Source organism: Oryctolagus cuniculus, chromosome 7, assembly GCF_964237555.1.
Source record: "Oryctolagus cuniculus chromosome 7, mOryCun1.1, whole genome shotgun sequence".
NCBI classification, from domain to species: domain Eukaryota; kingdom Metazoa; phylum Chordata; class Mammalia; order Lagomorpha; family Leporidae; genus Oryctolagus; species Oryctolagus cuniculus.
Window position 1 is genome coordinate 55,924,462 of NC_091438.1, and position 25,098 is coordinate 55,949,559.

At 41.6% G+C, this 25,098-nt stretch overlaps 1 protein-coding gene across 2 annotated transcripts in view; it reads left to right on the top strand.

Annotated features, from left to right (window-relative positions):
• TRIM33 (tripartite motif containing 33) overlaps positions 1–25,098 on the top strand; it is a 149,792-nt gene that overhangs the window by 70,994 nt on the left and 53,700 nt on the right. The window lies entirely within an intron of this gene.

The following is a 25,098-nucleotide window of genomic DNA, read 5'->3' on the forward strand; positions in this document are numbered from 1 at the left end:
AAAATAATTGTAAAATTTACTTAAAGCAAATATTGTTTCTATAATTTTGTCTTGAAGCAATATGTATTTCATTTAATTGCTTCCACATTCATATCTAATTGTCTTATGAGTATTTGTTAAAATATATCATCATGCAGGTTTGGGTTTACAAGAATGGAATTGTATTATTTCTTTGTTTGTTTTTCCAGTGGATCAAATTTTTTCCAAGTGTGACATAGTACTTAGGTTATAGGCTATCTTCTGGAAAGGCACATTCCCACAGGATGTCTAATTGATAACTGTTTTTACATCAAACCATAAATATACCAGCTTAATATTGGATGTATACTTTGCAGAAAACTAAGGCTTTATGAACAAAAAGTCATTGATAAATAACTTTGTATTTTAACTCTTTTTCCCATATAATTCAATAATATTCATTTATCCAAAGACATTTCATCTGAACTATTTGGAATTGTAAAACTTCTAGTTAGATGTATAACAAAATTCTCCATTAAATTTCCTTAGCTTCCATGGCATATGATTATTACAGGTAAAAAGATAAGTTAACCTCCGTAGTCCAGGATTTTCTGAAGTGCTTTTCTGATTAAATGGAAGTAAATTTCATGAATATATTGCCAATAAAGAGTAGAGAGGTTGGATTAATTACACCTAAATATGTTTGTTAGCTGTATGTTTTCTTAGATTTTCAATTCATTAGAATTTTTGAGGTTCACTAGAATAATTCTTCTTCTTCTTCTTCTTTTTTTGATTAAAGATTTATCTATTTATTTGAAAAGCAAAGTCACAGAGGCAGAGAGAGAAAGATCTATCCATTGGTTGACTCCCCAAATGGCCGTAGTGGCCAGGACTCAGCCAGGAGCGTCTTCTGGGTGTCCCACGTGGGTGCAGGGACCCAAGTATTTGTGCCATTTTCTGCTGTTTTCCCAGGCGCATTAGTAAGGAGCTAGATCAGAAGTGGAGCAGCTGGGACTCAGACTTTTGCCTATGTGGAATGCCTGCACCGCAGGCAGCAGCTTCAACTGCTGTGCCACAGCACCGGCCTCAACTAGAATCTTCTTAAAGAGGGAATATGCTAATCCTAATTTTTTAACAGTGGTTGTATTCTTAGTTTGCCAGGCAGTTTTCTGAATGCTGAATGTTTATTTCATTTATACCAACTACCCATGAGATTTAAGTGCTGGTATTGGGACTACCTTAAACTAACAACCTCTGTGGACTTGGCAGTTCTGGTGGTTCCCATTTAGCATGTCCAGTCAAGATTGGCCTTAAGGTGAACTTCTATGCCTTTTGTTTTATAATACTAGGCAAATGAAATATTTACTAGCTAGATATAGTATCCATTCTAATAATATGTTCAGGCCAGGGAGATATAATCATTTCCCATAGAGCCTGTGAAAACATTTTAAATCTAATTTAACCTCTCACGTTTAGTATCAGCAGTCACTCTTTCCTCCCAGTTTAACCTTCAGCAGATTTTGACATCAGAATACATTTGGCTTCCCTGTCAAAAACTCCAGAACTACTTCTTATCTACCCCTTGGCCTTTTTACCTACACATGAGTATGTTACCTTGATTTCCAAACTGGTAGGTTGAGTTAAGAAAATCCTTCCTCACCCAAGAAATTTGAGGTTAGGCTTCTCATTATCATCTTGTCTCTGTGGCTCTTCTCAACCCCATTTTTAAAATTTTATTATTTGGGAGGCAGAGAGAAAGAAACAGAGAATATCCCCATCTGTTGATTTATTCCCCAAAGGCCCACAACAGCTGGGATTGGACCTCTCTGAAACCAGAAGCTGGAAACTCAGTCGTGTCTCCCATGTGGTTGGCAGGGATCAGCTGCTTTAGTTATCACCTGCTGCTTCCAAGGGTGCACATTAACAGGAAGCTAGAATAAGAATCAGAGCCAGGACATGAACCTAGGGACTCTGATATGGATGTGGGCATTCCAAGTAGCATCTTAATGGCTGGGTTAAACGTCCATTTTATTCATCCATTTTAAAAAACTTCCATCTTGGCAAGTCCCTTGACCTGCTCTGCATTGTTTTCCCTTGTTTTTCAATGAATCTGTTAAATTTTCTTAGCATCTGTAACAACTATCAAGGGAAACTGAGACAATAAATTAGGTAAGGCTTTTGCTGTCTTTGCTAGATTTTTGTAGTGATGAAGTCATGTGGTGTGTCTTTGCAAAAGGGGCCCCTTAATCACAGTATTTGCCACTTGGCATGAGGCATACACAGTGGATGATACTCCAGTTACCATAGTGCCAGTTCAGCATGACTTGCATAAGAAGCATATCAGTTTCTTATTCTGGGGAGTTCCATTTGGCATTCATAAGAGGAGGACAGTTGCTCTCTTCAGGGTAAGTTTACAGTGGCTTTGATCTCGTCCACCAGGCTAGTTGTTCCCTAAGGAATAACATGCTGTGTTTCTGGATCATGTGTAGCCATCTGGTTGTTCAGTTGGGAGCTGTGGGTCCTGCATCAACTGAAACGTGCTCTATCATTCTGCAGCATTCAGACCAGAAATCCTGGCCTCTATGTTAATCATGTTGACAATCTGTTTCAGTGTAAGATTTTTCTTCAGGAAGCTGACGGTGTTAATCCATAAATGAGACAATTCCTTTTTCTCTGATTTCAGCAGTTTCTTGGTTTCATCTTTTTCTCACATGGATGAAGTTTTTTTAATGTTTATTTTTATCTACTTAAAGATGGGGGGAATGTGTATGTGTGAGAGAGTGTTTCCTTCCCCTGGTTCACTCTCCAAATGCCTGCAATAGCCAGGGCCAGTCTAGGCTGAAGCCAGGAACCCAGACCTCCATCTAGGTCTCCCATGTGGGTAACAGGGGTCATCATTTGCTCTCTCATGGAATGCATTAGTAGGAAGCTAGATTAGAAGCAGAGGTGCTGGGACTCGAACCAGCACATTTTATATGGAATGTAGGTGTCTGTGGTAACAGCTTAACCCGCAACACTCACCTCTGGACTACCTTCTTGTTGCCTGAGGTTGTAGTGGTACTGGCTAATGTCCCAGCACAAAATTTTATAGTTTTTGAAATTATTGTGAGGCTAGTAACCATGGCTCAGACCAAATATGAGCTTAACCCAGTATTGAGTCTATCTCAACCGTCTCTTATTTTCATTTTAACTATTACAGATAACAGAAACAAAATATATAATTAGTCTTACTAGTTTCTATTTCATTACTTACCTAGTGAGTCAGCTCAACAGGAATTGGGTCATTAATTTCTAAATTCCATTGGTAACTTTTTAAAAAAAGATTTATTTATTTATTTGAAAGAGTTAGAGAGGAGAGACAGAGATTTTCATCTGCTGGTTCTTTCCCTAAATGGCAGCAATGGCTGGAACTGGGCCATGCAGGAGCCAGGAGCCAGGAGCTTCTTCTGGGTCTCTTACATGGGTGCAGGGGCCCAGGGACTTGGACCATCTTCTGCTGCTTTCCCAGTCCATTAACAGAGAGGTGGATCAGAAATGGAGCAACCAGGACTTGAAACTATGCCCAAATGGGATGCCAGTGTTGCAGGCAGCAACTTAAACCCGCTACGCCACAGCGCCAGCCCCAGTTTGATAATTTTCTAGAACTCAACTCCCTGAAAGTTGTTTTACTTATGGTTATGTTTGTTATAGTGGACAAGATACAGATTAATGTCCTCCAAAGGAAAGGTTTAAGGAAAAGTCCAGGAGATTTTCAAATGTGGAGCTTCCATTTGTTTTCCCAGTGGGATCATGAACAATGTTAACTCCTCGTGTCAGTGATATGTGATAATTTGCATAGACAGTTGCTGACCAGGGAAGCTCACCCAAGCTGTGGTTTTGAGAATTTTTATGCACTGCCCAAGTGGCAGACTCAGTCTTTAGGACAAGCCCTCTTGAGGTTGACCTGACAGGATGTGACTGAGAGCTCCACTGTAAATCATATTATTAGCATAGACTGGTTTGGTTCAAGGTCCCCAAGTAAACAAAGATACTTTATTAGGTAGGGTATTTTAGGGGCTTAGAGGTTGCCTTTATCAGAAACTGAAGGCAAAGGCTAGACTTCTGTTGGGGCAAGGTTAAATTCTTTACCACTTAGTCTGCTGTCTCCCATTTGCACTATGGCCAGAAACTGCCCAGTTCCAAACCCCAATACTTGGAATTTCTTAAACTTTAGAACATTCTCCTTATCTTTTAGGAAAGATATTTAACCATAAAACCAGTTTATTTCTTTGTTATCTAATCTCTGTTCTTTTTCCCACTTCTCTTGTCTAAGCTTAGGTCTCTCAGAGCTAGTCTTTAAGAGTCTCAGTTTCTTCCATATTATTGATCAAGTCAAATTTCTTACCTCTTCTTGAGTCAACGATACAGCTGTGATGATGTTATATTTTCAGTCTATTTAATAATCTACTTAATAGATTTAAAAACATTAGTTTTTATTATATAGCATTAATATATTAATATGTATACAGATCCATGGTTTTATCTGTTTCTTGTTTATGATGTTGCATAACTAAATTTATTTTCTTACTCTTTATTAGCTTGACCATAGGGTTGTAATTTTTTTTTTTTACCTTTATTTTATTTTGAAAGGCAGAAAGGGACAGAGATCTTCTATCCATTGATTCACTCCCCTAAATGCCTAAAACAGCCAAGGCTGGCCATGCTGAAGCCAGAAACTGAGGACTCAGTCTGGGTCTCCCATGTGGGTGGCAGGGGCCCAAACTATCTGAGCCATCACTGTTGCCCCTTAAGGGTATACATGAGCAGGAAGCTGGAGTCAGAAGTGGAGCTGGGTCTTGAACCCCAGGCATTCTGATATGAGATGCAGGTGTCCCATGTGGTGTCTTAACTGCTGTGTCAGTCACCTGTTCCTTTGTGTCATTTTTAAATTGAGAAAGTACTACCAACTTTATAACCAGGAATTGTACTTAGTAAGTGCTTGGCACTATAGATACTCACTAACAGTAGAGCTATTATTAATTAACATTATAACCTATGCATTTTCTTTTCTCTCTCACTCTACCTTTAAACACGATTTATTGAGGGCCTTGATTTCATTTACTTTATGTTCTTGGAAGCTGTTCATGAAAAGGAAGGCAGCCTTACTGCTGCTTACAGTTCTGTACTTCAAAGCATTACATGATTGGTAGGTAAACAATGGGGCTATTCCTTTTTTCTGTCAAAACTATCTTCACAGTCAACGAATAAAAAAGTACCAATTAGAGTGGACATTTAGGCTAGTGGTCAAGATGCTTGCTATCGCATATTAGAGAACCTGGGTTTGATTACCAACTTACTGATTCCAGCTTCCTGGTGATACAGACCTAGGGAGGTTCAATTATTTGGTGAGTCCTTGCTCCTTATGTGAGAGACCTCAGTTGCATTTCTGGCTCCCAGCTCCAGCTCTGGCCATAGGAGGCATTTTGAGAGTGAACCAGCAAGTGGGGAAGTACACATGCCCTCTTTTTCATTCTCTGTCTCTGCCTTTCACTCTCAAGAAAGAAATGAAGAGGGGGAAAGGTATAGATTTATAAAGACTAAGAACCTTAGTCTTTATAAATGGAGATTCAGGGCTGGCGCCGTGGCTCAATAGGCTAATCCTCCGCCTTGCGGCGCCGGCACACCGGGTTCTAGTCCCGGTTGGGGCGCCGGATTCTGTCCCGGTTGCCCCTTTTCCAGGCCAGCTCTCTGCTATGGCCAGGGAGTGCAGTGGAGGATGGCCCAGGTGCTTGGGCCCTGCACCCCATGGGAGACCAGGAAAAGCACCTGGATCCTGGCTCCTGCCATCGGATCAGCGCGGTGCGCCGGCTGCAGCGGTGGCCATTGGAGGGTGAACCAACGGCAAAGGAAGACCTTTCTCTCTCTGTCTCTCTCTCACTGTCCACTCTGCCTGTCAAAAATAAAAAAATAAATAAATAAATAAAAAAAAAATAAATGGAGATTCAGGTTTTTTTTTTTTTTTCTTAAGATTTATTTATTTGAAAGAGAGAGAATTCTTCCATCTTTTGGTTCATTCTATAGTTGGCTGTAATGGCCCAACCTAAGCCAGGAGCCAGGAGCTTCTTCTGGGTCTCCCACGTGGGTGTGGGGGCCCAAGCACTTGGGCCATCTTCTGCTGTTTTCCCAGGCACATTAGCGGAGAACTGGATCAGAAGAACAACCAGGACTCAAACTGGCTCCCATGGCGCTGCAGGCAACAGCTTTGCTCTGCATGCCACTACAGTGACCCCAGCTTCTCTCTTTTTTTTTTTAATTATTTATTTATTAGAGAGACTATATAAGAGAGCTCCCATTGACTGATTTACTTTTTTAGTGCTTGCAATGGGAGCCAGGCACTGGATCCATGTCTCCCACATGGGTGGCAGGTATCTAGTCACTGGAGTCAGTAGCAGAATTGAGTATCAATGCCCAGATGCTCTTATAACGGGATACAAGCATCTGTGGGATGAATGGCCGCCTCATAGAGCTATATTTGAAGTAGAATTGACAGAGAGGGTATACACTGAGCAGAAATCGAAAATAAGGAGGAGGAGAAATGATAGTAACTTGGATTAGTATGTTAATAGTAATGTTAGTAAGTGGTCAGAGTTAGGTGATGGTGGAACGAACAGGAATCACCATTGGGTGAGTTATGAGGCTGACTCCTAGAGCCACATGGCTGTGGAAGATAAAGCCTTTAGTAGTACCCATTAAAATCAGTGTGCAGCAAGAAAGATAAATTATAGTCATTATGATCATTTTATGGATTAGGTGAATAACCAGCCATGTAACACAAACCTAGCATTATTCTAAATCTCAGGATTATACATCAGAATTCTAAATATAATCTGTATTATTTAGCTATCATTTTTCATTCTTTCACTTAAACCTCAGAAAAATTTCATCACAGGTGTTTTAACAGACTGAATAAAGTGTGAAAGAATTAAATTTATTTCCTGAGAAATCTTTCATATTTCTTGTTTTGCAATTAGAAGGTATAACTTCTTCAGAAAAAAAAATTTTAATTTATTTCAAAGGCAGAATTACAGGGTGGGGGCAGGAAAGAGATATCTTCCAAAATGGCCACAAAAGCTGGGGCTAGGCCAGGCAGAAGCCAGGAGCTAGGAACTCCATCCAGGTCTCCTATGTGGGTGGCAAGACTTGGGCCATCTTCCACTGCTTTCCCAGGTGCATTAGCAGGGAGCTGAATCAGAAGTGGAGCAACCAGAACTTGAACCAGTGCTCATATGCAATTCTGGCATTGCAGGCAGTTGCTTAACCAGCTGTGTCACATGGTGGCCCCAACTTGAGAAATTTAAAGTTGGGAAATAGATGAATGATTTGGTGGGTCTGAAAATTGACCTAGTATAGCTACATGCAAAGGATACTTAGAGGAAATGAATCAATTTATTTTTTAGAAACTTGAAACAACTCAGATCCTAGAAATGATCTTTGTCTTGATTGTTGGGCTTATTCTCTAGAGAGATAGAATGAGAGATTCTGTGTTTGAGGGTATTAGACCCACATGGAAGGTGAGGATGAAGTACTAATGCAGCTAAAATCAAGAAAATTAATTGTAAATCTGCCCACTACACTGTGGGACCTTCTCTTTTTCTATCTTACATCCAGATTACCAACAGTGACACCCCTCCCCCCATATTACTGTCTTCTTCTTCTTCCTCTTCTTTTTTTTTTTGGGGGGGGGGGGACGGGCAGAGTTAGACAATGAGAGAGAGACAGAAAGAAAGGTCTTCCTTCTGTTGGTTCATCCCCCAAATGGCCGCTACGGCCAACGCACTGCGCCAATCTGAAGCCAGGAGCCAGGTGCTTCCTCCTGGTCTCCCATGCGGGTGCAGGGCCCAAGCACTTGGGCCATCCTCCACTGCCCTTCTGGGCCACAGCAGAGAGCAACCGGGACTAGTACCCAGCGCCCCAACCAGGACTAGAGCCAGGGGTGCCGGCGCCGCAGGCGGAGGATTAGCCAAGTGAGCCACAGCACCAGCTTACTGTCTTTCTTTACCTCCCTCTTTGGAATTATGAACCTTTTCATCCTCTGGAGAAAGTGAGTGACCAGAAAAGAACTCTAAACATTGACATTTGAGGTTCATTTGTAGTAAAAAAGCTGTCACCCCCAAATTGCATTAAAGTGAATCCTATCAGTTCATATGTTCTCCTCCCTCCTTCTCTCTCTCTCTGTCTCTCTCTCTGGATTTGTCAGTGTTCAACAATGACTTTTGACAGTGGAGAAGGGCCAATGTGGAACAAATTTGGGGATATGTACAGAATTTCCAGCCTCTTCTCACTTGGCTTCAAATATTTATAGAGACTGGAAAAACTAAGTATTTTCTTTTTGTGTTCCTGGTACTAGGATAACTTTAATACACAACTTAGACCATTTAAAAATGAGAATTCTGCTTAATGGGGTTTTTGAGAAAAAATTGTGTTTAATATAAGAGACAGATGTTGCTGGTATTAGCCTTTTTTCCGACTTCTTCCTTTGTTGCATTTGGATATGATGTCTGGAACTGTGACATCATTGTGTACATGGGAAGGTAAAGCAAAGATAATCTCAAAGGTTCTAGATTGTGTGTTGAACTGATACCATCAGCTACCAGTTTCTTTCTTATATGAGTCACTACTAGTCATGGCATTTCTGATTGACACACTCACATTCTGAAGATCAATGTGCGCTGAAAAAAAAAGAAAAAGAAAACAAAAGGAAATATAAAACAAAATTAATAGTGTTTTGAAAGAGGAAAAGTTGGTCACAAAATGACCGGATCTCTGTAAAAGTCCTAATCAAAATAAGAAGAATGATAACTGAAATACGAAAGTTAACAGACTTGGTTGCCCAAATCTAGATAAGCTCCTAGAAAATAGACTAGCCAGAGAACATTTAAAAAGGGGTGGGTAGTTGTCTCTGTGGTAAATACACCACTTGGGATGCCTCCACACTGGAGTGCCTGAGTTCAAATCCTGGCTCCACTTCCAGTTCCAGCTTCCTGATAATGTACATCGTGGGAGAAAGCAGGTGATAACTCAAGGTCTTAGTTCCCTGTCATCTTGTGGGAAACCCTGATTAATTTCTAGCTCCCAGCTTTGGCCTGGCCCAGTGCCAGCTGTTGTGGACATTTTGGGGAGAGTGAACCAGTGGATGGATGGTCTTTCTCTCTCTTTCAAATAATTGAGAATAAATATGAAACTTTTAAAAACCAAGAATATTATGAGTTTCAACTGACAGTTGGTATGAATTTTAGAGAAAAAACAAAATTTGGAGGAAAATAGTGCATAACTAAAGCAAAAAATTCTCCGAAGAACCTATAGTCACCAAAATGAAATGTCCCACTTAAATGCCCAGAACAATGATTATAAGAAAGACCTGTATAAAGATGTATGTCATAATAAATTGGTAGTGTGTTGTAGATTAAAATTAAGATCAAGAAAGTTGTCAAAGAATAGTAGTAAGTGGGGCTGGTGCTGTGGTGTGGCAGGTAAACCTGCCGCCTGCCGTGCTGACATCTCAAATGGGTGCCAGTTTGACTCCTGGCTGCCCCACTTCTGATCCAGCTCTCTGCTGTGGCCTGGGAAAGCAGTAGAAGATGGCCCAAATCCTTGGGCCCCTGCAGCTGCATGGGAGATCCGGAAGAAGTTCCAGGCTCCTGACCTCGGAATGGCACAGCTCCAACCATTGCAGCCAATTGGAAAGTGAACCAGCGAATGGAAGACCTCTCTCTCTGTGCCTCTCCTTCTCTCTGTGTAACTCTGACTTTCAAATAAAATAAATAAATCTTTAAAAAAAAATAGTAGTAGGTGACCATCAGACCATCAGTGAAGTGGGAATCGAAATACTTTTAACCGTTAGCATCCTATCAACAATGTTCTTTTTTTAAAGATTGTGAGCAGCCACTATATCACTAAGTCTAGAGGTTGTTTTTCAGTTGTCATCGGAATACCTTATGTATTAGCATTTGACATGTTTGATCATGCTTTTTTCTTTTTAAATATGTATTTGTTTATTTGAAAGTCAGAGTTACACAGAGAGAGGAAAGGCACAGAGAAAGAGAGGTCTTCCATCCAATGGTTCACTCCCCAATTGGCCGCAACGGCCAGAGCTGTGCCGATCCAAAGCCAGGAGCCAGGAGCTTCTTCCAGGTCTCCCACATGGGTGCAGGAGCCCAAGGACTTGGGCCATCATCTTCTTCTTCTTCTTCTTCTTTTTTTTGTTTGTTATATAGTTTTTTTTTTTTATTTAATAAATGTGAATTTACAAAGTGCAACTTTTGTATTGTTGTGGCTTCTCTGCCCCCCCCAACCTCCCTCCCTCCCATGGCCCTCCCCTCTCCCACTCCTTCTCCCATCCCACCCTTCATGGAGTTTCATTTTCAATTACTTTCATATACTGAAGATCAACTTAGTATATACTAAGCAAGGATTTCAACAGGCTACCCTCACACAACCGCACAAGGTATAGGGTATTGTTCGACTAGTAGTGTTGTTTTTAAGTTTCATAGTAGAGCACATTAAGGACAGAGATCCTACGTGGGGAGCATGTACCCAGTGACTCCTGTTGTTGATTTAACAATTGGCACTCTTATTTATGACGTCAGCAATCACCCGAGACTCTTGCTATGAGCTGTCTAGGCTATGGAAGCCCCTTGAGTTCACCGACTCTGAACTTGTTTAGTCAAGGCCATATCACAGTGGAGGTTCCTTCCTCCCTTCAGAGAAAGGCGTTGCGCCATCTTCTACTGCTTTCCCAGGCCATAGCAGAGAGCTGGATTGGAAATGGAGCAGCTGGGTCTTGAACCGGCCCCCATGTAGGATGCTGGCGCTTCAGGCCAGAGTGTTAACCCACTGTGCCACAGCGCCGGCTCCATGATCATTCTTTTAATATATTTTATTTACTTGGCTCTATTAGAAGACCTTGTTTAGTTTTCTTCCAGTGATGCTAATCACTTACTCTCAGTCTCGTTTGTTTGTTCTCCTGATGTTGGATGTGCCAAAACTTATACCATTGCCTACACCTACAGTTTTGTGGCTTTACATACCATCCATATACAGTTCTAGATAGGCACTCCTGAAGTTACATAGTTTTCTGTTCTGCAGACTCTGATATCTACATGAAAATTTGCTATCTCAAAATTTAACATCTGAAACTGAATTACTGATTGCCCCTTGCAAAGCCTTTTCTCCGACATCCTTGACATCTGCCTCTCCTGCAACCACCAGGTTTGTGGCATTTGCATTTTTGCAACTGCATAGGCTAAAAATCTTGGCACAGTCTTTAGCTATACTCCTTTTTGCATACCCAGATAAGAACTCACCAGAAAATCTTTTACTTCATGTTTGAAATATTAACATGAAGTTGGATATTTTAAAGATTTATTTATTTTATTTGAAAGAGTTACACAGAGAAGGAGAGGCAGAGGGAGAGGGAGAGGGGGAGAGAGAGGGAGGGAGGGAGGGAAAGAAGGAGGGAGAAAGAGAGAGAGAGAGAGATCTTCCATCCACTGGTTCACTCCCCAGATGGCCGCAATGGCTGGAGCTGCCCAGAACTGAAGCCAGGAGCCAGCAGCTTCTTCTGGGTCTCCCACGTGGGTGCAGGGGCCCAAGGACTTGGGCCATCTTCTACTGCTTTCCCAGGCCATAGCAGAGAGCTGGATCGGAAGAGGAACAGCCGGGTTTCTAACTGGTTTTCTTATGGGATGCGGGTGCTTCAGGCCAGGGCGTTTAACCCACTGCACCAAGCACGAGACCCTCATGCTCATTCTGTTGCTACTAATCTAGTCATTTTTTTTTTAAGCTGCTGAACTTTACTAATTTATGGTTAAGATAGCAGAAATTAAAAATTTATGTTTGAAAGTCAGAGTTATGGCCGGCACTGTGGCTCACTTGGCTAATCCTCTGCCTGCAGCACCGGCACCCCAGGTTCTAGTCCCAACTGGGGTGCCAGGTACTAGTCTCGGTTGCTCCTCTTCCAGTCCAGCTCTCTGCTGTGGCCTGGGAAGGCAGTGGAGGATGGCCCAAGTGTTTGGGTCCCTGTACCCGCATGGGAGACCGGGAGGAAGTACCTGGCTCCTGGCTCCTGGCTTCAGATCAGCGGAGTACCGTCCATGGCAGCCCTTAGGAGAGTGAACCAACAGAAGGAAGACCTCTCTCTCACTGTCTATAACTCTCTTTCTGTCTCTGCCTGGCAAAAAATTAAAAAAAAAAAAAAAGGCAGAGTTACAAAGAGAGGAGTGAGAGATCTTCATCTGCTGGGTCACTTCCCAAATGGCTGTAGCAGTTGAGGCTGGGCCAGGCTGAGGCTAAGAGCCTGGGGCTTCTTCTGGGTCTCCCACATGGGTTCAGAAGTCCAAGTAATCAGGCCATCTTCCACTGCTTTCCCAGGTGCATCAGCAGGAAGGTGAATCATAAGTGGAACGGCTGGAGCGGCCAGGACTCAAACTGTTGCCTGTGTGGGACTCCAGCATTGCAGGTGGCAGCTTAACATGTGATGCCACAATGCCAGCCTCAGAATTAATTTCTATAACAAGTGAAAACTCACCTGTTTAGGGAGCTCTACAGTTTTTTTCCTGGTTCTATGTCAGTAAGTTTCTGTTGAATAGATCAAATGTCTGACTTTATGTTAAATACTATTCTACATCCTTTAGAGTTCTTAGTTAATAAAATAAAGACTTCTTGTATGAAGTTTACATTTGAATTAAGTTTTAAGTTATAGGTTATATTTAGAAAGTGATTATACAAAAAAGAAAAGCATTACAAAGTAGATTAAGAATGAAGAGACAGTTACAATCAGTTAGACTAAATCTCACTATTTAAGTTACATTTCTTTAAACAGAGGCTTGATAGACCAACTGTAACAAAAACATTCTAGGCCGAGCAGCAGCATATCTGAAATGTTTGAGAAACAGCAAGAAAGCCTCTAGCTGTACTAGAGGAATACTGAGAGTTTTAACAGATGAAGTACATGTGGCCTGTGAGACCACTATGAGAACTCTGAACAAGAGAGCCAGAGCCACTGCGGTTTTAAGCAGAGAAGTGACACAGTCTGCTCAAGATAATGCTGTAGCACCAATGTTAAGAATGAACTGAAGAGAGGTAATAGTAGAGACAACTGAAGAGACTTCTGCAGTTATACAAGCAAGAACTGATGGTGGTTAAGACCAGGGTAGGGAGCATAGAAGGTTAACCCTGCACCTGCATTGCCAGTGTCCCACATGCGCACCAATTTAAGACCCGGCTGCTCCACTTCCAATCCAGCTTCCTGCTAACGCACCAGACTCAGACTTGAACCAGTGCTCCAATATGGGATGCCAGTTTGCACATCGTGACTTAATCTGCTGTGTCATAATACCAGCCCAGGGACTTGTTTTTCAGTGAGTCCTGTTTCTACCATGTCTCATTATTACATGGAACACTTTCCTGTACAATAGAATTTTATTACAACAAAGCCCACATAATTATTTGTCAATAATAATTTCATGAAAATTGATTTTCCTTACGTTATATAAACAATATATAAACTATATAATATCTTTGATTTTGCCTTTTGGGCTACATAGTCTAAAACAACCAGATGAGTGTTTGACTTAGCAGTTTAAATGTCACATCCATATCAGAATACCTGGATTCAGTAGTCGAGTCTGGGAGCCAGAGTGGTGTAGCAGGTAAAGCTGCAACCTGTGACGCTGGTATCTCATATGGGCACTGGTTCATGTCCCAGATGTTCCACTTCTGATCCAGCACTCTGGTTATGTGGCTGGGAAGGCAGCAGAGGATGGCCCAAGTACTTGGGCCCCTGCACCAACGTGGGAGACCTGGAGGAAACCCTGGCTCTAGGCTCCCTTCTAGCCCAACCTTGGCCATTGATAGGATGCTAACAGTTAAAAGTATTTTGATTCCCACTTCACTGATGGTCACCTACTACTATTCTTTTTTTTTTTTTTTAAGATTTTTTTATTTTATTTGAAGGCCAGAGTTACACAGAGAGAGAAGGAGAGACAGAGAGAGGTCTTCCATCTGCTGGTGCACTTCCCAGTTGGCCACAACAGTTGGAGCTGTGCCAATCCAAGGCCAGGCTGTTTGGGGAGTGAAACAGCAGATGGAGCACCTCTCAATCTTTGTCTCTCCCTCTCTCTGTGACTTTGCCTTTGAAATAGAACAAATCTTTTAAAAAAAATTAATTCCCAGTTGCACAAATAGTTCAGGGCACCTTTGTTCTTTAAATTGGATTGCTTCCTCAGGTTATATTTAATGTAATTATTGATTATAGGTAGGTTTAAGCCTACAGTTTGCTGTTTGTTTTTATTTCTCATGATTTGTTTTGTTGTTTCTACCTTCTTTTGAATTTACAGATCTTTTTTTGATATTCCATATTATATATATTTTGTTTTTTTTTTAAGCTGTACTTCTTTTATTCTATTTAGTATTAGCTTTTGAGATAATGACAAGCATTTCTGACTTAATATCTGTTTATAATATTGTCTGGATTCTCATTCTACACATACAGTAAATTTTTAAAAAGGATAGGTCTATTTATCTAGTCCTTCTCCTGTGTACTTTTATGATATAATTTATTCTTATATACATTATTATGTACCATACCTTTCAGTGCCTTTTTTTTTTTTTAAAGATTTATTTTATTTATTTGAAAAACAGAGTTACAGAGAGAGGTAGAGACAGAGAGAGAGGCCCTCCATCCGCTGGTTCACTCCCCAGCTGGCCGCAACAGCCGGAGCTATGCTGATCCAAAGCAGGAGCCAGGAGCTTCTTCGGGGTCTCCCACGCGGGTACAGGGGCCCAAGGACTTGGGCCATCTTCTACTGCTATCCTAGACCATAGCAGAGAGCTGGATCAGAAGAGGAGCAGCCAGGACTAGAACCGGTGTGCCCATATGGGATGCCGGCACTTCAGGCCAGGGCTTTAACTTGCTGCACCATAGAGCCGGCCCCATCAGTGCCTTTTCTTAAAAAAAAAAAAAAAAAAAAAAAAAAAAAAAAAAAAAAACCTTTTTAAAAAAAATATTTATTTATTAATTTGAAAGTCTGGGTGAGGTAGAGAGAGAGAGAGAGAGAGAGGTCTTCCATCTGCTGGTTCACTCCCCAGATGGCTGTAACGGCCAGAGCTGCACCAATCTGAAGCCAGGAGCCAGGAACTTCTTCTGGGTCTCCCACTGGGTGCAGGGGCCCAAGGACTTGGGCCATCTTCTACTGCTATCCTAGACCATAGCAGAGAGCTGGATCAGAAGAGGAGCAGCCAGGACTAGAACCGGTGTGCCTATATGGGATGCCGGCACTTCAGGCCAGGGCTTTAACTTGCTGCACCATAGAGCCGGCCCCATCAGTGCCTTTTCTTTAAAAACAAAACAAAACACCTTTTTTAAAAAAATATTTATTTATTAATTTGAAAGTCTGGGTGAGGTAGAGAGAGAGAGAGAGAGAGAGAGGTCTTCCATCTGCTGGTTCACTTCCCAAATGGCTGCAATGACTGGAGCCTCGCCAATCCGAATCCAGGAGCCTCCTCTGGGTCTCCCATGCGGGCACGGGGGCCCAAAGACTTGGGCCATCTTCTGCTTTCCCAGGCCACAGCAGAGAGCTGGATTGGAAGTGGAGCATCCGGGTCTCGAACGAGCACCAACATGGGATGGCAGGGCTTCAGGCCAGGGCGTTAACCCACTGTGCCACAGTGCCAGCCCCAAAATTATTTTTTAAAAGATTTATTCTGTTTGAAATGTAGAGTGACAGAGATATCTTCCATCCTCTGTTCCACTCACCAAATGCCTGCAACATCCAAGGCCAGACCAAGCAGGAGCCAGGAACCCCATGCAGGGCTCCCCCATGAATGGCAGGGGCCCAGACACAAACCATCATCTGCTGTCTCCCAGGTACATTCCCAAGAAGCTGGATTGGAAGCACAGAGTAGCTGTGACTTGAACCCAGCACTCTGATATGGGATGCAGGCATCCCAATTTGTGGCTTAATCTGGTGCACCACAGCCTACATCCAGTTAGCTGTCTTTCAAGAATGTTATGGGAAGGGAAAATAAAAATCTAATGTTGCCGGCTCCGTGGCTCAATAGGCTAATCCTCCACCTTGCGGCACCAGCACACCAGGTTCTAGTCCCGGTTGGGGCGTCAGATTCTGTCCTGGTTGCCCCTCTTCCAGGCCAGCTCTCTGCTGTGGCCAGGAGTGCAGTGGAGGATGGCCCAAGTGCTTTTGGGCCCTGCACCCCATGGGAGACCAGGAGAAGCACCTGGCTCCTGGCTTCGGATCAGCGCAGTGCGCCGGCCACGGCAGCCATTGGAGGGTAAACCAACGGCAAAGGAAGACCTTTCTCTCTGTCTCTCTCTCTCTCATTGTCCACTCTGCCTGTCAAAAAAAAAAAAATCTAATGTTTGATATCTGTCGGTGTATTATGATTTTTGTTTCACCTCATTTCTTGTAAGTGAATTTCCATCTGTTGTTTTCCTTTGGCCTGAAGAGTGTTCTCCAGCATTTCTATTCTGTAGGTCAGGTAACAGTGAATCTGCTCATTTTCTGTTCATAAGAAATCCCTCAGTTTAGAAGGGATAATTTGCACTAGAATTCTAGGTTGAAGGGTTTGTCCCCCCATCCATAGCATTTAACAGATGCCATTACATTGTATTTGATATCATTCATTCTGTTCCTTTCTGAATTGTGTGTGGCTTTTCTTTGTTTTAAATTCTTCCTTTGGTTTTCTCATTTAATTTTGTTTTTCTCTTATTTTATTCTGTATGGATTTCTGTGCTGCTTTTACAAGCTCTTTAATTTCTTTGAAAGAGTTACAGAGAGAGGTACAGACTGAGAGGTTCCCATCTGCCAATTCACTCCCCAGATGGCTGCAGTGGCTGGAGCCGAACTGATCCAGAGCCAGGAACCAAGAGCTTTCTCTAAGTTTCCCATGTGGGTGCAGGAGCCCAAGGACTTGGGCCAACTTCCACTGCTTTCCCAGGCCACAGCAGAGAGCTGGATCAGAAGTGGAGCAGCCCGGACTAGAACAGGCACATATAGGATGCTGTTGCTGCAAGTTGGGGCTTTAACCTACAGCGTCACAGCACCAGCCCTGCTTTCACCTCTTTTTTTTTTTTTTTTTTTTTTGACAGGCAGAGTGGACATTGAGAGACAGAGACAGAGAAAGGTCTTCCTTTTTCCGTTGGTTCACCCCCCAATGGCCGCTGCAGCTAGTGCACTGTGCTGATCCGAAGCCAGGAGCCAGGTGCTTCTCCTGGTCTCCCATGCGGGTGCAGGGCCCAAGGACCTGGGCCATCCTCCACTGTACTCCCAGGCCACAGCAGAGAGTTGGACTGGAAGAGGGGCAACCGGGACAGAATCTGGGGCCTTGACCGGAACTAGAACCCGGTGTGCCGGCGCCGTAGGCGGAGGATTAGCCTAGTGAGCTGCAACACCGGTCTGCTTTTACCTTTTAAGCTCATGTTTTCATCATATTAGGGAAATTGGCTGTTATTTCTTAACAAAAATTTCTCCGTACTTTTACTGTCTTCTAGGACTACAGTTACACATATTATCTTGTCCTAGGGGTTTCTAATACTTTGTTAATTTTTCTTCAGTCCGTTTTCTCTTTTATCTTCAGATTGGATACTTTTGTAGGTATTAAGTTCGTGTTCACTACTAACCTTTTCTTCAGACATCTTCCATTTGCTAAGACCATCTACTAATTTTTTTCATTTCAGTTATTCTTATTTTCTAGGACTTCGGTTTCTTTTTTGGAATTTATTTCTTTATTGAGATTACCTGTTAGTTCATTCTTTAAGAACCTGTGCTTATGGGGCCAGCACTGTGGCACAGTGGGTAATGCCCCGGCCTGAAGTGCTGGCATCCCATATGGGCACCGGTTCGAGACCCAGCTGCTCCACTTCCAATCTAGCTCTCTGCTGTGGCCTGGGAAAGTAGTAGAAGATGGCCCATGTCTCTGGGCCCCTGCACCCACGTGGGAGACCTGGAAGAAGTTCCTAGCTCTTGGCTTTGGTTTGGCGCAGCTCCTGCCGTTGCAGCCAGTTGGGGAGTGAACCAGTGGATGGAAGACCTCCCTCTCTTTCTCTCTGTGTAAATCTGACTTTCAAATAAATAAATAAATCTTTAAAAAAAAAGAACCTGCGTTTATGAAAATTTTTGAACACACAATAGCCCACTTAAATTCTTAACTTATTGCAACATTTGGACCATCATGGTGTTATTTTCTGTTGAGTGCTTTTTTCTTTTTCTTTTCTTTCTTTTTAAGATTATTATTATTCTTTTTAAAGATTATTTATTGATTTGAAAGGCAGAGAGAGAGAGGTCTTTGCAACCACTGGTTCACTCCCCAAATGGCTACAACTGCTGGAGCTGAGCTGATCCAAGTCTCGGAGCTAGAAGCTTCTTCTGGGTCTCCCACATGGGTGCAGGGACCCAAGAACTTGGGCCATCTTCCACTACTTTCCTAGGCCATAGCAGAGAGCCAGATTAGAAATGGAGCTGCTGGGACTCGAACCCATATGGAATGCGGGCACTGCAGGCAGTAGTTTTAGCCACTATGCCACAGTGAGTGCTTTTTTTCTTTACTATGAATCAGACTTTCTTGTTTCTTTGATTGCTTACTGATTTTCTTATGGTTTAGATATTATAGAAATTGTAAATTCTGTTATCTCTCCTCTACAGCCTGTTGGTTGTTCAGGTAGGCAGTTAAATTATTGGATAATCACTTTACTTTGATCTTGTCTAAGTTTGGCTTCATGCTTTGTTAGTAATGATCTTTGTGGAAAGCCCAAGATAGTTCCTAAGCTTCTTTAACATAGCAGGACTCAACTTCCAAACCGTTTTTTTTAATTTTAAGATTTATGTACTTACTTACTTGAAAGGCAGAGAGAGAGATCTATCTCCCATCTGTGATTCACTCCCAGAATAAACACAACAGCTAGGGGTGGGCCAGGGTGAATCCAGGAGCCAGGAATGTCATCTGGTTCTTTCACATGAATGGCAGGGACCCAAGGATTTGGGCCATCCTCCACTGTCGTCCCAAGCTCATTAGCAGAAAGCTGGATCAGAAGTGAAGCAGCCAGGACTCAAACCTGCATGCCAGTATGGGATGCTGTCACAAGTGGTGGCCTAACCCATTGTGCTCTGGTGCCTGCCCCCTTTAAAGAGTTTTATAATTTATTATGTACCTCCCGTAGCTGCTGACACTCTTTCCTGCAGTGTGTACTTGGCAGTCCTTTGTGTCTGTGTTCAAGGGCATGGGCTGAGGCAACAAGGCCCTTTTACTTCCAGATCTTTGATGGAAATCTTCCTTTTGTTGCTTGATGGACCCATCTTTCAGAGGAGGAAAAGTTGAAACTTCCCCTTTTCAGAGCTACTAAAAAGGGCTTTGTGTTAGAAATCACTGTTTCTCAGATCGTGAACAGGCAGCAGCATGAGGGCAGCCTGCTCATGCTACCTCAGGTTAGAGGTCAGGGGCAGGTGCAGGTGGACACAACACAGGCCAGTGTCAGCCGTTAGTTCATAATGCTAGCGGTTCCTCCTGACTTAGCGGAGAGCAGTTAAATGTTCCTCAAAGGCAAGAAGAAGTACTGTTTGAGAGTCCAGTGGTTGATTCAGGCAGGCAAACAAGCTTTGTCAGATTTCATCAGCAACCCTGGAGGAAGATTGAGGATGTGATGGGCCGACTTACCTTGCCAGTCCTTACAGCCAAGTTCTGCTTTGTCGGTATAAACTCAAAATCCACAGTCCTGAGCATTAGGAATTGCCAATCCCAGGTAGTGGGTCCAGCAGACTGGAGAGTCCTCCTGCCCCAGCCATTCAGGTGTTAGTTCTAGACCAGGGAGGCTTCTCCCCAAAGGGATGGCAGCAGGTCAGAGGATGGGAGGAAGCCATACATGGGTTCATGTAAATAGCTCTTAAGAACAGAAGCCTCCAGTGCCAGGTAGGTAATCCAGGCTCAGGTTCAGCAGGTACCTAGACAATAGAGAAGATTGAACACTATAATCAGCGCTGCTTGTTTGCACATCCAGAGCCTTCCCTCCAGCCTTCCCCTCCACTTGCACATCATCATTATAACCATCTCGTTCTTAAGAAGGGCAGGTTACTCTTACTACATCCTTATACTGGGGATCTCTACTTTATGATGACATAGGTTAACACCTGTGAAACCATCATCATGATGATGCAAATATATCACTCCCAAAAAGTTTCACCTTCGTATATTTAAATTTTTAAATTTATTTCCGTTTTATTTGAAAGGTAGGGAGAACAGAAGAGATAGATGCTTCTTCCATCCTTTGGTTTATTCTCCAGATGCCTACAGTGGCTGGAGCTAAGAGAGAATCTCTTTCTTCAGTGCCTGCAGCATCTGGGACTGGGTCAGGCCAGAGGCAGGTGTTCAAGGCTCAATCTGGGTCTCCCATGTAGGGTACAGGGACCCGAGTGTTTGAAGCATCACCAGCTGCCTCCCAAGATGCCCATTAGCAGGAAGCTGAGGAGCAGGTATTTGGGCTCTCTGACATAGGAGGTAAGCTTCCCAAGAGTCTCTTAACCACTGTGCTAAATGCCTGTCACCACTTTCATATTTGAAAGATACTGCTAGATGAGAGATTCTAAGTTGGTAGTTACTTTGACTATTTTTAAGGTGTCCTTCCTTCACACTCTCTTGTGATTTGCATTGTTTTCCTTGAGAAATTGTTTTATCTTTGTTCATGTGTACATGATCTTTTTTCCCTGTCTTACCATATTTTTAAATTTTTCTGTTTATTACTGGTCTAAAGCAGTTTGGAAGTGATATAACTTATATAATTTCCTTAATACTTCTTATACATGGGAGAAATTGAGATTCTTCAGTCTGTACATTTATAGTTTTCATCAAATTTGGAAAATTTCTGTCCATAATTATTATTTCTTCCAATATTTTCTTTTCCCTCTTTCTTCTCTTTAGGAATACCTATAATTAAACTTAGGAGTTTATTAGTGTGATTATGACTCACCATTGCTATTCTTTTTTCTCCAGTGTTTTCCTGAGTTGAATTTTGGATAAAATTAACAGCAGATTAAGCATCATCAAAGAAAAGATTAGTGATTTTGAAGACAGCAATAGAAGGTGACATCATGCTTACAAATGAAGTCTTAGGTAACTGAAATATCAGTTGATGTCACTATGCCCTTTGAGATTTAATTAAAATTGGCTTTTGATTCCTGTTACATTTATGTGGGAAATCTAATGTCTTCCCATACTTTCTAGAAATATTCCTTCTTTCTTTCTTTTTAAGATTTATTTATTTGAAAGGCAGGGATGTAGAGGGAAACAGAGAAAGATCTTCCATCCACTGGTTCACTCCCCTGATGGTCACAACAGCTAGGGCTGGGCCAGTCTGAAGTCAGGAGCCTGAAACTCCAGCCTGGTCTCCCATGTGGGTGGCAGGGTCCAAGTACTTGTATCATCTTCTGCTTTCCTAGGTATATTAGCAGAGAACTAGATTGAAAGTAGAACAGCTGAGACTTGAAATGGCACACAGATAGGATGCCAGCATCACAGGCAGTGTTTTACCACACTGCACCACAACTCTGGCTCCATTTCTAGAAATTTCCACCCTTTAGGTTCTCATTTCTGCTCATAGTTCCTGCTGTCTGCTATACTCCCTGAATGCCAAGGCTTTTTATTGCCTCCCCTTTACATAGAGCATTAAATTAAAAACTATTAACTTAATTTTAAAATGTTCTCTAAAACATACTCATCAGATCTTTGTGTGTAGTAGACTTGATTTTGAAGGTTTGTGATGAATAGGTTTTATGTTGAAGCAATGCAAATCCTTTAAAATTGCTGAGAATAATGATGATGACATCAAGCCTTAAACTGTTACTGTTCTCTAAGTGCTATTGTGTTTTGACCAATTTAATTTTTACAATAGTCCTATAAAGGTAACTATGATGATTTCATATTTTATTGAAGGGGAACTGAGACACAGAGGATCATCCAGATCATCCAACCATTAACTGTAAAGATAGTAGTATTATTTAAGTCAGGAAAGTTTTTCTAAAGATCAGATGAAAGAATCCCTGTAAAGATGCTTAGCACAGTACCTGACAGTGTAGTTCTCTTAAATAGGTTAGCTATTGAGAGATGCTTAGATTAATAATGATGTTTCAGGTTTTCTTCAGAGTAATCTAGGGAATAGAGTGGGTGAGTATATAGATAAAATTGGCTATAAATGGCTTGTTTTTGAATGTGGATGTTAAGTTCAGTGTAATTGAACTTCTAATATGTGTTTAAAATTGTATGTAATTTTTAAAATGGAATAATTGGAAAATGAAGTGGAGTCAATTGTAAAAGATTGTTCTACATACTCAGTTTGGATACAAACAAGATAATGTATTTTCATAGATGTGTCAGGATCAGCTCTTATCAATTATTATCATAGAGAAAATTACAAGGAATAATGAAACTGTACTCACTTGGCAAGTAAAGAGTAGAGTTTAGGACTTAATAAAAAACGTTGTTAGCTAAGTGATTCTCAGGGTTTTTTTAACTAATTAATTAATTAATTAGAAAGGCAGTTATAGGGTTGGGGAAGCAACAGTGAACGCTTCTGTCCACTGGTTCACTCCCCAAATGACATTAGCAAGGAGCTGGATCAAAAATGGAGTGGTAGGCCGGCGCCGTGGCTCAATAGGCTAATCCTCCACCTTGAGGCGCCGGCACACCGGGTTCTAGTCCCGGTTGGGGCGCCGGATTCTGTCCCGGTTGCCCCTCTTCCAGGCCAGCTCTCTGCTATGGCCAGGGAGTGCAGTGGAGGATGGCCCAGGTGCTTGGGCCCTGCACCCCATGGGAGACCAGGAAAAGCACCTGGATCCTGGCTCCTGCCATCGGATCAGCGCGGTGCGCCGGCTGCAGCGGCGGCCATTGGAGGGTGAACCAACGGCAAAAGGAAGACCTTTCTCTCTCTCTCTCTCTCTCTCTCTCACTGTCCACTCTGCCTGTCAAAAAAAAAAAAAAAAAAAAAATGGAGTGGTTAGGACTCAGAACAGGTGCCCATATTGGATGTTAGCTTAACCTGCTGCACCACAACACCAGCCTCATTCTCAACCTTTTAAAAACAGCCTTTTTATGATTCATCCCCCATCCTTTACTCATAAGCACCATAGTTTTAAAAAAACTAAAAACCAAATTAAATATAATTGATTTCTAAATAATAACAAAAATAAGTATGCTTATCAATTCTAATCAAAACTGAATAACCGCTGGTGTATTTATTATAATTTTTGTAATTCTAAAGTACAGAAAGTTTAATTGGACTTTCCTACTTGAATCCTGAGCTAACATAGTTTTTAGTTAGACCTTTGAAATGCTACTGAAATTGTCTCAGTATGATCAAAAAATCCACATTAAAAATCACTAGTGCATCCGGCACTATGGCGTAGTGTGTAAAGCTTCTGCCTGTGATATACCAGCATCCCATATGGACATTGGTTCGAGTCCCAGATGTTCCACTTCCAATCCAGCTCCCTGCTAATGCACTTGGGAAAGCAGCAGAGGATGGCCCAAGTCCTTGGGCCCCTGCATTCGTGTGGAAGACCTGGAAGAAGCTCCTGGCTGCAGGCTTTGGCTTGGTCCACCCCTGACCATTGTGGCCATTTGAAGGGTGTACCAGCAGATGGAAGATCTTTCTCTCTGTCCCTCCCTCTCTCTCTCTCTCTCTGTAACTCTGACTTTCAAATAAATAAATCTTAAAAAAAAAATCACTGCTTTATATTACAAGATTAAAATCTAAAATTTCTCCAAGTATTGACATATTAATCATTTATATTCAGTCTGTTTATTGTTATTCTTTCTCCCCATTTCTGACATATTTTAACTATAAATTTGAAAGTTTATTTCACAGGTTTTCAAAGGAGCTTGTAATCAAAATTTCTTCCATAGTGCCTCTTTGTTTTTAAGTTGTTGCTAGTGTTTTTCTTCTAATCATACAATTGAAATTTGTTCAAGTGACCAGAGACAAATCTGATTATTAATTTTCCATCTGTCCTTTTGTTTTTCACCATTATTTATTTTCTTAATCTAACTCAGCAATATTTACAGGCCTCTTTAGCATCTGATATCTTCCTTCACTTCTAGCTTTGTGTACTTCCTTTTTGCCCTAAAAATGACAGGTGGCTTCAGGACACTATACTTTTGTATGTCCAGATTTATCCCTACCCCTGCCCCCAGAGCTCTTCTCTTCCCCCCTGAGATTGTCTAACAAGAAAGCTCTTATTTTTAGCATCCCATTCAGGTTGTCAAACTCTATGTACGAGAAGTGAAGTATCCATATTTTCTTTCATCCATCTGTATAATGGTTAGGAAAATTATTTTTGTTTCTTGTTCACATGAATTCATTATGATATTTACAGAAATATTCCGGAAACATTGGAAGTTGAGAAATTTGTATAAGATGATATTTTGTAGATTAAAAGTTTGTGAATTTTGATAATAGTTGACTTTTTTAACCAAATACTTTCCTATTTGCTGACATCATCAAATTTCAAAAAGAACTTTCTTAAAAAATGTAAATAAAGCCATGAAGTTTAAAAGGTTTAACATGAAATTCTTGTTTTTACTTTATTTGCACAACTTTGACATAGTAAAACTTTCTATGGGACACAGAGCAATCCTAGTATATAGATAAATCAAATATTGCTTGTCAGTGAAGAAACAGTCTTTGGGTCCCTTTTCTCTTAGAAGAAACTCTTTAAAAGTATTTTAAAATAAAATACCTACATACTTCTTTCTGCTGTTTAATATCTTATACAAGTTATAATGTGTTTGACTTTATTGGTAGTTTGTTTTAAAAATATTCTCTTTAAAAATGATTAAACTGGTAAGTTTTAGAATGTTCATTTTACCACTGTAAAACATTTCCTTAAATGAGTGCTCAGAGTAAAATCCATTCTTACTTGCTGTTTTCCTGATACATTTCCCCCAATTGCTCTACTTTACCTTCAGCTGAACTCCATTCTTGCTTTATTGCTTGAATCCCACCACTAAGCAAGCTTTTTTTTTTTTTTTTTTTAATCTTATAAAACCTTCCTGGCTGGCGCCACGGCTTAATAGGCTAATCCTCCGCCTGCGGCGCTGGCACAC